Consider the following 17346-nt stretch of genomic DNA (forward strand, 5'->3'; position numbering starts at 1 on the left):
AGTTAAAAAAAAAATATATACATACATATAATATAAAAAATTAACATTAAATAGTTAGTAAAAATAAATGTTCAGACAATTTTTTTGATTTTTGATTACTACTCATAAAAACGGTCTAAGAACACAAAATGTTGAACGCTAAAATAATCTAAAGACAACTGTTTTAAGAATTTAAAAAGATGATATAGGGACTTTTGCTGATGCTTTTAAAAAACATACCTATAATTTTTTATAATAAGACTGTATAAAAATGCATTTATTCGTTGGTTAAATAAGTATTATAAAGCCAGGGAGTAAAAACTGGAATGATTACAATAGCATAAGATGTTGCTATGTATAATGTGATTAAAATTAATTAGATCATGTAATATAGTTATTTTTTATTAGAGCGGAATGAACACATAGATATTTTATGTCAATAATGTATATAAATTTTAAGCACACAAAAGTAGCCCCAGGTGTATAAAACTAAAAATCGATTGTTTTTAGATCTAAACAATTTTTATTCAGTGCATCAAATATACTATTATTATTATTTAAAAAAATATTTTTTATTATATATATATATATATATATATATATATATATTATTATTTTAACAACAATAAACTTTTTTTAAATTAATCTATGTATTATGTTATTTTTAGATAGGTAAATAAATGTTTTTCTACTAAATAATTTACAATAATACTTCCTAAAAAAAAATTATCTGGAAAGTGAAATCAGATACATGATTTAAAAAAATAAAGTTATATGTTTGTCAATTTCAAAGAATTTTTTTAGCTTGAATTGTTGATTTCCACATAGCTTACCTACAATGTCTGAATTTTCCAAAGTTATAATATTAAAACCACAAATTAAGTCAAAACACAAATTTTAAAAACCCCAAACGGTTAGTGATAGTACTCGATAGTGATCATACATATTTATATAGGTAAATCATCCTACTAAATGAAATAATTAAAATATATTCAAATAATGCCAATTTAACGTGAAATAATATATTATTAAAAAAAAATATATAAAAAAACTAAAATAATTTTTATTCTATGAAGTGATCACAATTGTACAGCTTTAACAAAAAAATTTGAAATAATTAATGTCTTAATTATTTGTACATCAGTATCGTATGTGTGTGCACGTTAAGAAACTAAAGCGTTAAGAGAAGTCGGTTAAGACACTGTATAATGAAAAAAAAACTGTCAATTTAAATTAGGGTTGAGTATAGAGATTAGATAGGCACTAATTATTAAAAAATACTTCATAAATAACAAAAAATGAACTTCTACGGCGTAAGTTTTCTGTTGGCCGGAGGCAAATTAATCGGTGACGGCATAGGATAACAGTCTGTAACCAATGGTAACAATAATAACTACTTATTGTATTAATTAAAGACAGAGTAGATAGAAGTAGCAATCAATCTTCTAAACGGACACGCCTCGGTTATGTTTTCACTATAGTATTGGCCTAAAACAAATAATTTACATATATATAAAATAAGTCAGTAAGTTATTTAATTGAAAATAAATAGTAGATATATATGTCAACAAATTTTCCAACAAAAAATATGAAATGTATCGTTATCACCACACACAGTGGTTTGAAAAAGATAAGAATTTTGTATATCTAATTAATTTGATAGTTTGGTTTAAGCAAAATGTAATATACTACTATACTATATATTATTATATGTATTCTAAATCTAAAAAAACGTACCGACATCCAACGACGCATATTAATAGGTAATGTTTGCACACCGGGAAACACGTCGATTTCTCTTGAACGAAAACCGTGAGCGAATTACGGACAAATATGTAACTAATAATAACTATTATACGTTTAACATATAATTGTATGTATATAATATTGCAAACTACAAAGACAAAAATTCACCAAAAAAAACAAAACACGCCGTTCGCCGTTTTTAATTTGTATTATTATATATATGATAACGTTTGACACACCGGGAAACACTATTGAATAAAAAACCACGTATGACAATGAACAACAGTGTAATTAATAATAATAATAATAATTTTACGTTTACTTTAAGGAAAGTACAAACTCGGCAAAAAAAACAACACACGCCGTCACCGTTATTATTTGATACGATAACGTTGTGACATGATAAAAACGCGCTGCCTAAGTCGCCTCAGATGCTTGTCTATGAGCGAGATGTATTATAGGAATCCCATGGAAGAGACGATTAGGCGACTGGCGGGAGTCGGCTATTTGAATTGACATTTTATATAATAGATTAATAAAACCTTCCTCTACCCTACAGTCAGAAACTAAGAATTTTCCTTAATACGTTCTCAACTGTTTATTTGAGAAAGTTATTAACAACATGCTAATTAAATTCTTGCGGTAGTACCTTTTTCTGGACAGGCGACTCCCACACAACAGCTGTGTGCAATCTCATTCTACCAAATCAATATTCTGTTTAAGTGTAATTGGTTGGAAAACTCAGACACATGAAACAAAATAGATTTTAAATAGGATGCACATCTTGAACGTAGATTGTGTAAAAAATCATTCTTAACTCTTTGGACCCTACCCCTAAATTATTTTCTAATACTATTGTTTTTTTCTTTAATTTTTAATAGAAATATTTGTATTTTTATTAAAATGTTTAATGTTTAAAAATGTTTAAGCAACTTTTAATGATAGGAACGTGTTATCTGAGCTTCTATATGGTGTTGAGAAAAATTTACCTGAAAACAATAACTTTATTAACTGGTTGGTCAATTTATTTTATCAGTTCCCCTATTTGGATTGTATGGTAATTGGAAACTATTGTGGGTTTGCTGTTGGCAATTTGATAAATAAAACATTTTAAAAACATAACTTTTAACTTGATCTGATGATTTCCTATTTGTATCGAACAGGGTTTTTTTAATTCAATTTAATCATTATCCAGTTTATTAATATTTTCAAAGCTAGCAAATTGCCTTGTTCCTACTACTATAGAGTTAAGTTAAGTAGAGTATTTAAACTCGGGGATTTACTATAAATATATATTTATATATATTAAGAACAATCGCGTTACTTATTATTTTAATAGGTACGAGGAAAATAAAATAAACTGTAGCTTGTACTAATATAGTATTATGAAGTACTTAACTATACGATGTACACGGTACATTGCAGTGACAAGGAAATTTATTTTATATTTTTAATCTACACTACTATCTAAATTGCGTTCACAAAAAATGTATAGGTTATATTTATTTAATATTTTAGAGCTTATTTTTTTAAAATTCCATTCCAAATACAAGAACTATCGATTGAATCATAACGTTCACTTGTATTTTTATTTATTGCTTATATACCTTAAAGTACACGTCTTAAAGTCAAATAAACCCTTCTCTTACAACAAATCTTCTTTTCGTAGACAATATCACTAAAACCGAATACGCCCTTATTTCAACCAACATTAATCTCCACAAGGTACATAACTAACGAGTTGTGACAAGGTCAGTAAATGACGTATAATTGTAAAAACTGTACATTTGTTTATAAAAAAAGGAAAAAACTTATTCAATTTGAAAAGTACCTTCTTTGAAAAGAAGCTTTTTAATCCAATTAGTCATTCAAAGTATAAATGTATTATATATCTATACAATATTATTCGATGGAAAACCCAAAGTGAAACGAATCATTACTTTGGCTACTCCAAATAACACTGTTAACATATTTGTGGGTTACTCGTGGGCGCAGATTTTCCTTTAGATAATATATTTTATGCGTTTTTTTTTTTTAATTCAAGCTTAACCAATATACGGGATGTGTATATTATTTAGAATTTTTAAGTTGGCAAAGTATGCTTATTAAAATTTAACCAATTGAAATCTAATACCATTACTAGTGGTTTTCGGAAAAAAATGTATGGAACAAGTCATTAAAAATTCACAGAAAAACTTTATTATTTATAGCTTAAAAAAGGCGAGTTCAGGTTCATTAAAAATTTGGGATTAAAAGTCGTTTCGGTAGTGTTTGTATTTAAAGTATTCATGCTCATTGCCGATTAAATAGTATACGGTTTTAAACTTTGTAATTCATTCGGTAAATTGTAATATTTTTTAAAACCTTTATAGTTTATTCACAACTTTGATTATAATATTATATATCGTGATTGATTTTTTCATGATCGACTTATATTGATAAATATCTTAGAGGTACTCAAGTGGTTTCTTTCGACAAAAAAAAACCGTGTAAAATCAAGGAAATCGACTTATACAACTATTCACAGTTGTTACAGATTTATTCTATAGTTGTAAATTAGTTATTTAAAAAATAAAGCAAGTATCAGTCAGTTAAAATGTGCTTAGCTCATGGAACAAAAATGTATGTATTATTATATATTTTTTAAGCGTAATAGCTTAAAATATTTTTTTAAATATTTACTGGTAGAATCATTTACTGGCACTTTTACTAGAAAACCATCCAATAGTGTGATTGTTTTATTAAAATAAAATGCAAAAATTGCATTAACTTTAAATAATATTACAATCCATGGCTTTTATAGATTTTCCAAGTAAGCACAATAAAATGTTGTCTGTTTGTAAGCCTACATATACGTTTAAAAATGTTCAAATGGCTTTCAATACTAGCTTAAACTGTACAATGCAGTGAAAAGTAATCTCCTATATATGGATCTTTGCATTTTACACAGGCAAGGTTAATGTGTCAATCAACGGATGTTTAGTAGGCACTAAAAACGGATCGTAGACACGTCATGAATAAATGATTGAGAGAGAAGTAACTATACTGGTTTATGCATTTTGTTAGTTATCCAATTTTCGCTTCTAGACATACAATGACGAATCAAATTTATTAATTGACCACCTTATACCGAATGGCATCGTCTGGTTAAGCATTAAGAATTTAAAACTTTAAAATACCTTTAAATTCATAATTCAACTTAAACAAATAAAAGTTTAGCTTATAAAAAGGGCGGGGCGTAGCCGTTAAGTGGGCTGACCTAGAATAGTGGTCCTGAACTCGCACAGTCCATATCTGGTTTTATAGGGGTACCAAATTTTATCTCAACTACATGAACACATTGTTGTATAGATTTTAATAGATCATACTATATTAGTGACACAATGTGTCCCATAACTGCGTGCAAAAATTAAAACTTCCAAACATATTGAGTATGTTAAAACCCTGATTGTTACTTTTTAATAATATAATTATTTTTAAGACTTTTTAACTACTATATTAGCCTTTAAATTCAAGAGATCTAAAGATAAAGATTGTACTTTCTCTAAAATAGTTATTTAGTACTGCGTTGATAGTACTTTTCGGCAATACTCTAAATTTAAGTTTAATTTTACCTTTTTAAGTAAGTCTCTTTTAAGTATTTCTATTTGTTTTACCTTTTTTTTATACATATTTCAAAGAAATGTATTAAATATTGAAATTATTATAGTCCTAAGTACTGCATAAAATCTGTTTATTCTGAAAAGTATTTTCTCGATTTGAGAAAAAAGATAATACATTTTTATTTATTTTGAAAAAATTCAAAAAGCGTATATTATAATGAATATATGTTAAAAACAAAAAGTTATTACCAATTCAAAAACATAAATAAAATGTTTTTAATGAAAACTTTATTTTTAACTTAGTTAAATATATTTTATTAACAATGAGTACCCTTTTTTTAAACGTTAGTAAGTTTTTTCACATAGTATTTACAAAGAAGAAAGTGGTTTGCCTAAGGTACTTACGAGTGTAAGCTAATTTTTGTAATACTATATTCTATCGACAATATTAAAAAAAAACATACCCTTGTTATGCGGCCTGTACAAACACAATTGCAATCTGGAAGTGACATTATAGTTAAAAAAATACAGAAAAAAAATAACACAGCCAGTGCGACGAGAATGACTGCGAATAAGAAGGTAAGTGCGTTTATTTAATACTGATTTAAAATTTGTGTATAGCCGTCTACAAATGTATTAAGAGAAGAACTATATTCTAAAATGGTAGAATGCCACTCGCATGGCGTTCGATTTCACCGCTCTATACGCTTGTTGAATATTATATTTTTTTTAATATATTATATTGTGTGTAGATGAATATTAGAAAATCATAATTCAGTATAAACACAAATTATAAGATATTATTTATAATACTGTAGGTGTAAGTAACAAACTGTTAGTTAGTAATCTCTATCAGCTAAAATAATCCCTGCAGTTTGGGTGTTTACTCAAACACAATTGAGTGAACAAATCTCCAGTATTATGATTCATCAGTAAGTACGATTTCTGATTTATAAAGTTGCCACGTGAAGAAATCAGTTTAGTGGTTAAAAAATATCCGTAGGTCCGAACACAAAAAAAACGTACCATTCTTAAAAACAATACTATTCATTTTATATACTCGGTAAAGTTTAAAGCTGGCTGTGATTTGTTGGATTAGATACTGAAATAATGCCATTAAAAACTATTTAAGAACATTATGCATTCCATTCAAACAAGCACCAAAAATTTAGGGTTAAATATTTAGGATTTAATAGTTTAAAACATTTGCATTAATCTCACAGATTCTATAGTTAAGCTTTATTTTTAAAAACCGTTTAGAAATAGTGCATGTAATTACAATAATATTTTAATTAAAAACATTTTAGTTACTACTACTATTTATCAACTCAAAACCCGTCAGTTTAAATCTGAGCTGCATTTTTTATTCCTTCTATATTGTATATCATTATTTTCGAATATTGTATATTCATTTTTTTACCGACAAAGTTTATTTTTAAAGCAACCGAAGTATATAGTATACAATGGTCCCAAGAGAATTTATAGCAATTTTTTAGTTAATATAGGCTCCAGCATGTATTTTTTTAAATGTAACTTGTATTATAGAAGTTGGATTAAAAATGTTATTTTTAATTTACTCTGTTATGTTATTAAGTTAATAATAATACCGTTAATTTAATACTTAATTTCAGTTAATTTAATTACCGTCAAGTTAATAGGTACTAATAATACTACGCGCTAAAATATAATAGATAGTAATATTATGTTACTTTTTATAGTCAACTGAATCAAATTTAAAAGGTATAATAGCACAGCAGAATAATTATCGATATTATAATAAAACTAGCATGCTTGTTTGTTATTTGAAATTTATAACGAACATAATATTGTTACATACTAGTTATTATATTATAAACAACACAATGTCTTCACTCGCATATTATTATTGATACAAAAGACACACACGACAGACGTTTGAATAATAAAAAACACCCACTCACAAACTCACATATAAATCATAATACTAAGTACAGGTACGATTGTTGTCGGACTTAAGTGTTCTCGACAGACGTGACATGACGTGTTTGTAAGTTAAGGTCGTCTCATTATTTCGGGTGTACCAATGAATGTGCGTGTCACCGCGGTCCACGAGTCGTTATATTATTACCAAAAGCACCATTGAGTTGGGCGGGCAAAGTGGTATACGACAGTAAATAAATATTAAAGAAATGTAAACTCTGTTCAACCCTAAGAAACATTAAAAAGTGAATGTGAGAGAGAGAAAAGAAGAATTGACGTTGGAATGGAACTAGAAACCTCTTTTCGGAGTCACCGGTCGTGCAACAGTAACGAGAAGGAGGTAATAAGTAAACAGAAATAAGTTGTACTCATATCGTTTTATACATGATTAATACACAATGTTGGACATCGTGTATAAGTGTTGTTCATCGCACGAAGACATTATTTTACTAAGTTATGTTTTTTTCATTTTCATCAAGTTTTCTAAACTAGGTCATACTTAATAATAACCACTATGCAGATTATGAGATACCGGGGATTGTATGGGAATACAATCGACACGTTTTAATTTCGATATTGTAATAAATACTAATAATTATCTATGTACTCGTGCTCTATCGTTCGTTGTTTCATTATTGAAACTAATAATAGATTATACAATTAATTTGACTCGACTACTCATATAGTATACTTGAACAAATATTACATTGTGGCAAATTTGCTTTTTCGAGCCAAAACAGTGGCGTGCCACTAATAATTACTTAAGTATAAACAAATTATTAACAGTGTCTTTATTTTCAAATGCTACACCACTTTCCTATACAATGAATTAATAAACCATGTTCTTGACACGCGTGTGAATAATAATTGTTTTCATTGAAAAATGTTTAAATTAGAACCAAGCTATAGTATAGTGATGAAAAAGTACACATTTAAGTCAGTTAAAGCTATTGTATCGTTTTCATATCAAAAGCGTCATTATATTATTCATAAGTGTATTTTGTAAAATATAGAAAACGGTACCAGTATGTACACACATTTTATGTATAATATTTATATATTCCTGATTGACCTTAAACTACCACATAGATATTTTAAATACACAAATTAGTACATGAATAAAAGTACCCATTTAAGTTATTTAAGTAGGTAAAAAAACATCACTTGAACCGTCCCTTCGTCCACCTTTTTATTGGTATATCAATAGTACTTTATCTAAATATTATCTCATACAAATATGAAAGTAATTGGATTCCTTTTAAAAAAAATTATTTATTGTATTGTAATTTTAAGAAGAATAATTTGTAAATTTTTAGTGTTACACATAAAATTTAAAATGCGTCTTTGTAAGAACAATATACCTACTCAGTTCCTCATCGAAGCTAAAATACATATATCATAATAGGCTAATATCGAAATTGATAATTACAAATATTTTATAGCGAAACTAAATAAAAACATTAAGATAACTGCTAATATAATAATAAAATATATTTTAACACGAAAATATAATACTCAGTAAAAACAATTTTTTTTTATTTAAAATTTGGAGATCTTAAATAAAACTAGTTAAAAGGGTATTGATAAAAAGTTACTGATTATTATTATTACCATTTTTCTGTGCATATTGCTGTTGATCTTTTTTATAGTAATTTTAAAGGATAAAGAAAATATTAAATATTTGACCGACGTTTTATATTTACAACAATTTCCCTTTAATGTACGATTAACCGTCGTTGAATTCATAGGTAAATCTTGTAAATATGAAATTAAATGCATTTGCGTTAAATTTATTTGATCACCATTCTCTATAATTGTTAAAAGTACTAGTATTATTTTTTACTAGAAAAGATAAAAGCTTATTCATGACTTATGTAAAATCAGATTGAAAAATTATGCTAATTTAATTAAATAAATAAAGGTTATAATCTTAAGATGCGTAATTTACATTTTAACGAAGTTCAGGATTTCTATTTGTTAATCCGGCTTATTAGTCAACGTTTAAGAAAACGAAACAACTTCATTTAATTTTAAGTAATATTTTAGTTGATTAAAATAATATTTTAACGAGAAACACTCGACCTCGTCAAAATGTATTATACAAAGAAATTTTGCATTTAATTATGTGATTTTCTATTACAGTATTACAAACAATAATAGCTGAAATTCCTCAGTTGTTTTTTAGATTATGATTGAGCTACAAAAGAGATAATATAATAAACAGTAAACAATAAAATTATGCAGATATATTTTGAGGTAAGATTGGCAATGTTTAAAAGTTTCGATTTGGTATTTTTAAATACACCGAGATACATTGACTGTTGAATAATCTAATACTACTTGACTACTATGACCTTACACCTTGAGAACCTGGGAAATAAGATTTACATGTAGATTGTAAACGTAAGATTAATTGCGGTATATTACTTAGAAAGCCAACAGTAAATATCAAAGGAGCTTGTTTTCAGTATCACAAAGTACCAGTTGAAATTCTGTATGTAACGAAAATACTGCATACCCACTCTTTAAATAGGATTTCCTTGAGTAGCTAATCTTTTTGAGTCTTAAAAGATTTTTCTTGGATACATAAAACTGATAAATGTAATAAACTCTGAATGTTCGTCATTTTGGTATAATGATATATGTAATATAACTGACGTTAAAATTTCATAGTATTTTTGTATAATTTATAAAACTCGGACGATTAATGTTTTTCCCGAAACATAATATGATGCCGGTCGTTTTAATAAGGAAGAGAGAGCGCACATCATTGAAACAATAGTATGAAAAATAGCGTTTCTCCGGTGCTGAGTGGGACTGCAGGGTAGGTACTATATGTATACTGGCAGATTGTGCTATAATGCCTTGGGCATCCTTATTGTAAGTGGTGATGTTATAAACAACGTGATCCGGTCAAAATTAATTCAACCTTTAATTGTGTATCCAAGAATGTTTCAAACACCCACTGCTCTAATATTAAAAAAAGAAATGAAGACAACACATTTTTACTGCTTTCTCTACTCAATACATAACTAACCGCAAGGTAGGGAGATGATGATAAGTTTTCTATTACCATAAAATAACTTAAATTACAAATTCGAGTATCGGATTAATCATGCACATAAACTTATTTAACAGGCTAATGATATATTATATGTATATCAGGTGATTCTTTTAACGCTCTACACCAGTTCTCTCTTATAACTATTGCATTTTTGTAGTTTTTACATGCTTTTCTTTAACTTACTAACACGTACGTACGTTTGTATAGGTATTTTTAAAAATTAATTTAATCCCCTTCCCGATGTCGTAGAGGGCGGAAACTTAGCACAGACACTCATCTCGGATGACAACAATACAATATCCTGTAATAATATTAGGCCTCGAATATCCAGGTAATTTCACTAAAATTTCGTGTATTTCAAATCTTCCAAAATGAATTTAACCCTCAATATCGTAGAAGGCTGAAATTTAACTCAGACACTCATTTTAGATGACAATACAATGTTCTGTCATAATATTGGGACCCGGACATCCAGGTCGCAAATGCCGGAGGGCATTTCACTAAAATTTCATGTTTTTTCAAATCATCCAGAATTAATTTAGTAATCTATTCACAATCATTAAGTACCTTTAATAGGACTAAAAAAAGTAAAAAATAAAATAAATTAAAAACTTATTGAAAACATGCTTTTCTAAAAAAAAGTTTACTAAAAAGTAAAAAATAATTTTACTACAAAAAACAATTTACCAATCAAGTGTAGAACATTTTTTTAAAATGTCAATTACTTTGAAAACAACCGAAAATTAACTACAATTATCTCTTTTAGTATTTTATAGTGCTTTATGAAGGTTTGAAACTTAAATGCAACCGAATATATTTTATTGACTTATTAAATTAAAAATAATTTGTTGAAAATGTGGACAGGTCGATAATCAGTTTTTTATAAATAATTTATACATATATATATATATATGTATATTTTAACGTTAATTTTTTTTTTCGTTTGTCTTTAAAATAATTTCAAAATTGAACTAAAAAAATCACCGGCGAGAGTTATGGTCCGTAAAGGATTTAACGATTCGAACAATGTTTGCCGCAATAATTATTATTGTTATTTGCTTTGTTCGATAAAACACAAAGTATTATTCGTGTTATGTGCGTTGGACAGATGCGGCTGTTAGGAACGATTTGTTTATTTTTCATTACATTTTTTTCCCGTTTTAAAACGTTATTTTAACGCCAAACGCATAATACACCGCCATTGCAACACTTGTGTATAGAAAACGTGTGTATAGGTCTTCGGCATGATGGTGGCGTTACCTCTCTATAGAACTACTTATACACAAACATGTATAATACATTTATAGTAAATCTCACGCATTCTAAGCAAAACTCGCTTACATTTTGTTTGACAAACGATCAGCGTCGAAACGTACTAGTGGGTTAGTCGGTTTACATTCAACAGTTTCCAACGTACACATCATTCTCATTGAATTTTGGAGGCAAAACGCTAGTACTTATTTTATTTTGTATTAACAGCGAAAACGAACAGAAAACAAGAATATTGTGTTAATACATTCAATAAATAAAGTATAACATGTACAGGGGCGTTCGTAACATGTACTCAACGATAGAACATCCTAACATATTATAGACAATCGTAAACGTCCAACAGCTGGTCTATCACTCTTATTCTCATAAAAGCTTTCTGTTCAAAATTAAATCCACAGAAAACCAATTTCAATTAGTAATAATATTATGAACTACTGAGGTAAGTCAAGCAATCTTATTGGAAACGTTCTCATCTGTCAAAATATAATTACCTAAATCTTATTACATCCATTATCCTTGTATCCAAATGACGAGCGATTGGTTTTATCGGAACTTAAAACTTTTTTATTATTATTTTATAATGTTACAACAAAACATTGGATGTTTTTAGAGTTTTCTTACCTTATACTTAATTTTAAATTACTCAGAAGTATAAATATAAGTAGGGGATAAAGTCAAACCAGTAGAAAAAATAAGGGTTAAGTGTTGGCTCGAGCTTGACCGTAACATTTAAAAGAACGTGCAATTACAACATTTCTATGTTTAAACTACTAAAAAATGCATGCATTTCTTTAGTTTTCCGTTACACTTGAATAATTCTATTGCTCCTGGAAAGAATTGACATTTTATAACTAAAACAATTATAAACACTGGAATCGTATTCAATAAATTATATTTATCTCCATACAATATTTATCAGACGTTATTGCATTGTTACGCCATTGAAAGAAAAAAATTGAGAATAGATTAAAGTGGTTCAGGTGTGTTTAAATTTCAATGCATTTAGGTAAGAGTGGTAAATTTTTTTTCCATTATTTCATATGAACCAAAAAGCTTCAAGCCTTAAGGCCTAATCACAGTCGTTCCTGTATGAATGATAGTAACTTTTTAATTTTTTTTGAAGCAGCTGATGGTCAGATTGGATAGGCGTAGGATTAAGAGGTCAAGTATATTTGGATTATGAATTTATGGTTAATTATATAAACCAGTTCGACTTAACGTATGTTTGATCATTTTACTATTACATTTAAGCAAGTTCAATAATTTATGTATATCGTGATACTAAATAAATTTAAATATCATACATGTAATTTTCCTAAATACATGTCTCTCTCGCCTGATTTTATACCGGTCATTTATGCGCTTCAGTACATTAGGCATGTAGTTTATAACCTTACCTTGTATTTAAAAATTAAAAGGCCATACAAAAGTAATTTTTATCAAATCCACTGTTAGATATTAGTGCTGTTATATAATTTATAGATTCCAAAAACGTCCTATTGGTCATTTTTGTTATTCAAGTCGATTACAATACTTTACTTGCAACCGCCATAATTTCTCAAAAAAAATATTTTAAGTTAAATATGTGGTATTATTGTATCGTATGGTGCTTATGGCCAGGAGCAGGCCTGATGGGGCTAGTTCTGTAGCCGCAGAGAATATTTTTTAGTTGGCACCAATTAGATTTCTGTCATGTTTAGTGGGGACTGGCGAAAGGCAGTCTTAATTAAGTAATTTTTAGCTAGGCGTTATATTGTAAAATATAATATGTTATTCGCATATAATATATGCGAATACTATAATATTAAATTTAATATTATGAAATACACCATACCTCGCATATAATTTTAAGATTATAAACTGGATTTAATTAAATTCGGAGAGAGAAAAATCGTTTAACAGTATAATCACAACAAACTAAATGCCACAAAGTGTTTGTTTAGGATCAAACTAATTTAACCAGCCACCTCAATATCCCTTAACGATCCTTCTACGGTATGACATAATACAAGATTACCGGTAAGTATTAGAAGGTATGATCTGGTCAGCTTATCTTAGTCCTCCCATGATGATGTTCCACGTAACAATAATGTCAAAGGAGCATGAAGAATATTAGTACTATCAGAAAAGCACAATATTTTTAGGATAAATGAGACAAATGTATTATGTATATTTTATCATATCATGATTACAATTTAAAGATTAATAGTTACTTTTAAAAAATTATTAAATAATTAATGAGTAGTTTAATCATGAATACTTTATTGTAATTGATTATGTAATTTAATTAATTACGTACAATGTTAGTGCTGATATGTTGTATGTGCGTATAATATAATATATTGATCCTTAGAACAATTGTAAACAAATGTGAAATGATTATTTAACAAAAATTATGGTAAATTATAAAACAAATTTTTACTATAGTTTTCCATCAAAAAAAATCTCATTACCATTATTTATTACATAAAAGGTTACAATTAAAGGTTACTACCTTTAATGTTAAACCCTTTTTCCATCCCTAATGTATGTAATTATAAAGTTTTAAAAATATATTAAGTATACCAAATTTAAACGTATATAATATCAATAACACCAGTTCTTTTGATAATGAGTAAACGTCCAACAACAAAATTAATTATACTGAAAATACCAATTAGTTTTAATCGAATAAGGGTTGGAAAAATAATCCTTTGGTTTATAAATCATATAATATTGAATTTTCTTATTGGTATTCGGTTTTACCGTTTAATAGCACATACGAAACGTTTTCTTTGACATTTTTACAAAATGTAAAACCGCAATTTAAGGACTTGAATTTCTTATACATCAGCTTTATTTTCTAACACCATCCACAGATTTGAATTAAAGTGTTTTCCTCGAGTTATTTCATTACTTTCAAATTTATGACTACCTCCAAACCAATGTCGCTTTAACCTTGTTAAAGTACTCAGCTTATTACTACCGTAAGTTCTGTTTACAACGTACATTGACGGTCCTAGAATTCGTTATCTTTTTGAAGTTCTCATATTTTGCTAGTATCATTTTTCCACAAAGATTGTCACCTATACAACTTTTTGGATTTATAATGTTGTATAACGTTGTACAATGATAAATTTATAAATCAAGATATCATATTACCCTAAAATGTAATTGCGTTGAAAAGCACTTAAACACAAAATAATTTTATGAATTAATGCGGCTGTGCTTGTTACATACATCAGCCTGGTATATTTGATTCTTGTACTATTATAAAGTACTTTGTGTGAAACACAGACGTATTTGGTTTTGTGACAAATCTCTACTACCTCGTTTAGAAAGATGAAAATAAAAAAGTACACTTCTGACATGATAAGACATAAAGATAAGAACTACAACATTTTTAAATAAATCTCACTGTAATACACGTATAAAATAGCTCAGAATTCTAAGACAACATATTATTTTACGCGAACAAATAGACCACAAAATAAAGCTATCCGAAAAAAAACAAATACCATCAGATATGACCATATTATTTTTAAAACAATAGTTTATAATAAACAGTAGTTCATAAAACTATAATGCCAAGTATGTACTCTCTACTGTACAGTTTTTAGGTGTGCATTGTAACGTGGTTTGTCAATGCAATGATTGTGTATAAGCATTATTAGACAGTTCTCTGTACACATGAAATCATGCCCAATGCTCGTTTATATAATATTATGCGTTATATATAAATGTCGTTGAAGTTCGGCATATTTTCGTACTTAAATTTATAAAAAAAATTAAGTATCGGGTACAACAAAAAAAAAAGTTAAAATAAGTTCAGTGGACTACCTTTATATATAAATAGGCTTGACAATTCTAACCATCAGAAGAGGTGATCGACAGCATCTATTGTGTTCTACTAGTTATTGTTTCGTATATGATACGCTTTTGTGGCAATCCGTGAAGTATTGCCTAGGAACGAAAATAATCGCCCGACGTCGTTTGACGGTAAAGGCCACGATCGATATCGTCTATATTCGGTATGGAAAACGGTCAATAAACCGGAATCGCTTATTATTTATGTGTACAAAAAAAAAATAGTGTACAGAAGTTAACTGGGTCCTCGTAAGAGGCGACAATGAACGTTCAAGGTTGAGCAGCGCAAAAGCAAGCTGGTGAAATGTATGGAAAAAAAACTATACAATATGTAAAGATGCCCAATGCTCGTTTATAAAATGTTATGCGTTATAATATATAAATGCGAGCGTATTAAAGCGACAATATCGTTTGGCTAGAACATTAGTCAGATGCCGAATTCAAAATTTAAAAATTATTCCGAAGAAAAACAACCGTGTTTCTTCTTTGTAGAGAAAGGTGGTCGCTGTGAACTTAGATGCCAGTCTAGCGAGCTTATATTTGACACCCACGGCCGACCGTTTCCAAAATAAGCATTACATTTCGTTTTGCCTGGCGGGCTTGCGGGCGAAAAAATAATTTTATTGAAAAATATATCAAATTTAATACAAACGTTTCTAAACGTAACGCGTTAAAAACGACCTGCTTCTTTTTTTTCGCCTATTCAATTATTGTACTACTATACGATTATGTGAACAATGTGTGTAGAGTGGTGTAGTTTATTACCATATTCGAGTTATCTGTACATCTGGTGTCGTTTCGAAAAACTATAACTTTTGATAAATAAACTGGTTTGATAAATAACTTTTGATTAATAAACTTTGATAAATAACCATATGCGTAGATCTCAACTAAAATTAAAAAAAAAAAAATCCTGTCTTTTGGGACGCAATTATTTATTGTCCGAAAAGATGAACAAGGATCTTATCTGTACAAATACTATGCTATTCGACAGTGTGATTACTAGGCTTCGAAGGCCGTTCGATTTCGGGACAGTTTTCGTCAGTTCGTCGTCTTAGTGGTAATGGCGGTTCCTTTTGCCAAGACGATTTCTCGGCCAGCCAACAGTACCGCCTGACCTAGTGAACCTAGTGTCGAACCGGCGACAATGAGCGCTAACACACTGCCGCCTTAGCCACTAGGCCATATTTTCTTATGCCTGATTATTTTTATTTCTTACCTGCGACGCGTCTTCGGGGTTACACAGCGGCGAGTTTTCGGGACAATAACGCCGGCATACTACACAAGTTCTTTGGCGGCATCTGATGATGGCATTAAGTCCGTCGATGACGATGTGTAAGACTCTCCGGTTACGACACCGTGCAATTTCACTACCACTAGCACTTGCACAACAACTATTACTTCTACTACTGCTTAGACTATCGTTAGATAAACGGCCGGAGTGCGGTGAAGTTCAAAAAGGGGCTCTTGCGCTCCAACGCAACGGACCGATCGAAGCACGCGAGATTCAGTCTCGGTATTACAAAGCAGCCGGTGGAATATGTTATTTTAAACGGAAAATAAAAAAAAAAAACTGATTACAAACGTGTATTGTAGGACGGGTTTTTGATCGTGTTTAGGTGATGTGCCGTCGGCCGCTTACTGGGGACCGCACCGCGCGATAGTCAGCGGGTTTCTCACGTGTTTCGACTTGGGGTCTGTCAAGCGCTCAACCGGCGGTGGCGTCGTCGTCGGGGTGTTATATCAAAGCCGGCCGGCAGCGGCGTGCATCAAAGAGCCCTATCGTCACTACCACCACCGCCTTTGCCACGATCGAATCGGTGTCGAATATTTTTCTAGTGTTATTTTTGTATGTTTGTAATTTAATATATGTTTTGA

The 17346-nt window shown here is 29.1% G+C and overlaps 1 protein-coding gene across 10 annotated transcripts in view; it reads right to left on the minus strand.

Moving 5' to 3' along the window:
- The window catches only part of LOC126835212 (potassium channel subfamily T member 2), a 163029-nt gene extending 145971 nt beyond the window's left edge, over window positions 1-17058 (minus strand). For 8 of the 10 annotated variants that reach the window (XM_050567610.1, XM_050567611.1, XM_050567615.1 and 5 more), the window contains exon 1: window positions 16688-17058. The gene's annotated coding sequence lies outside the window, so the exon portion shown is untranslated. Of the gene's footprint in view, window positions 1-5791; window positions 5910-16687 lie in introns of those variants that run through there. The other 2 variants (XM_050567609.1, XM_050567612.1) reach the window with 2 other exon arrangements.
- Window positions 17059-17346: the final 288 nt, after the last annotated feature.

Source organism: Adelges cooleyi, unplaced genomic scaffold (genome assembly GCF_023614345.1).
Source record: "Adelges cooleyi isolate 19-005CV unplaced genomic scaffold, UGA_ACOO_1.1 ACOO_flye_CR_arks_rails_tigmint_CR_PRNA_23, whole genome shotgun sequence".
NCBI classification, from domain to species: Eukaryota; Metazoa; Arthropoda; class Insecta; order Hemiptera; family Adelgidae; genus Adelges; species Adelges cooleyi.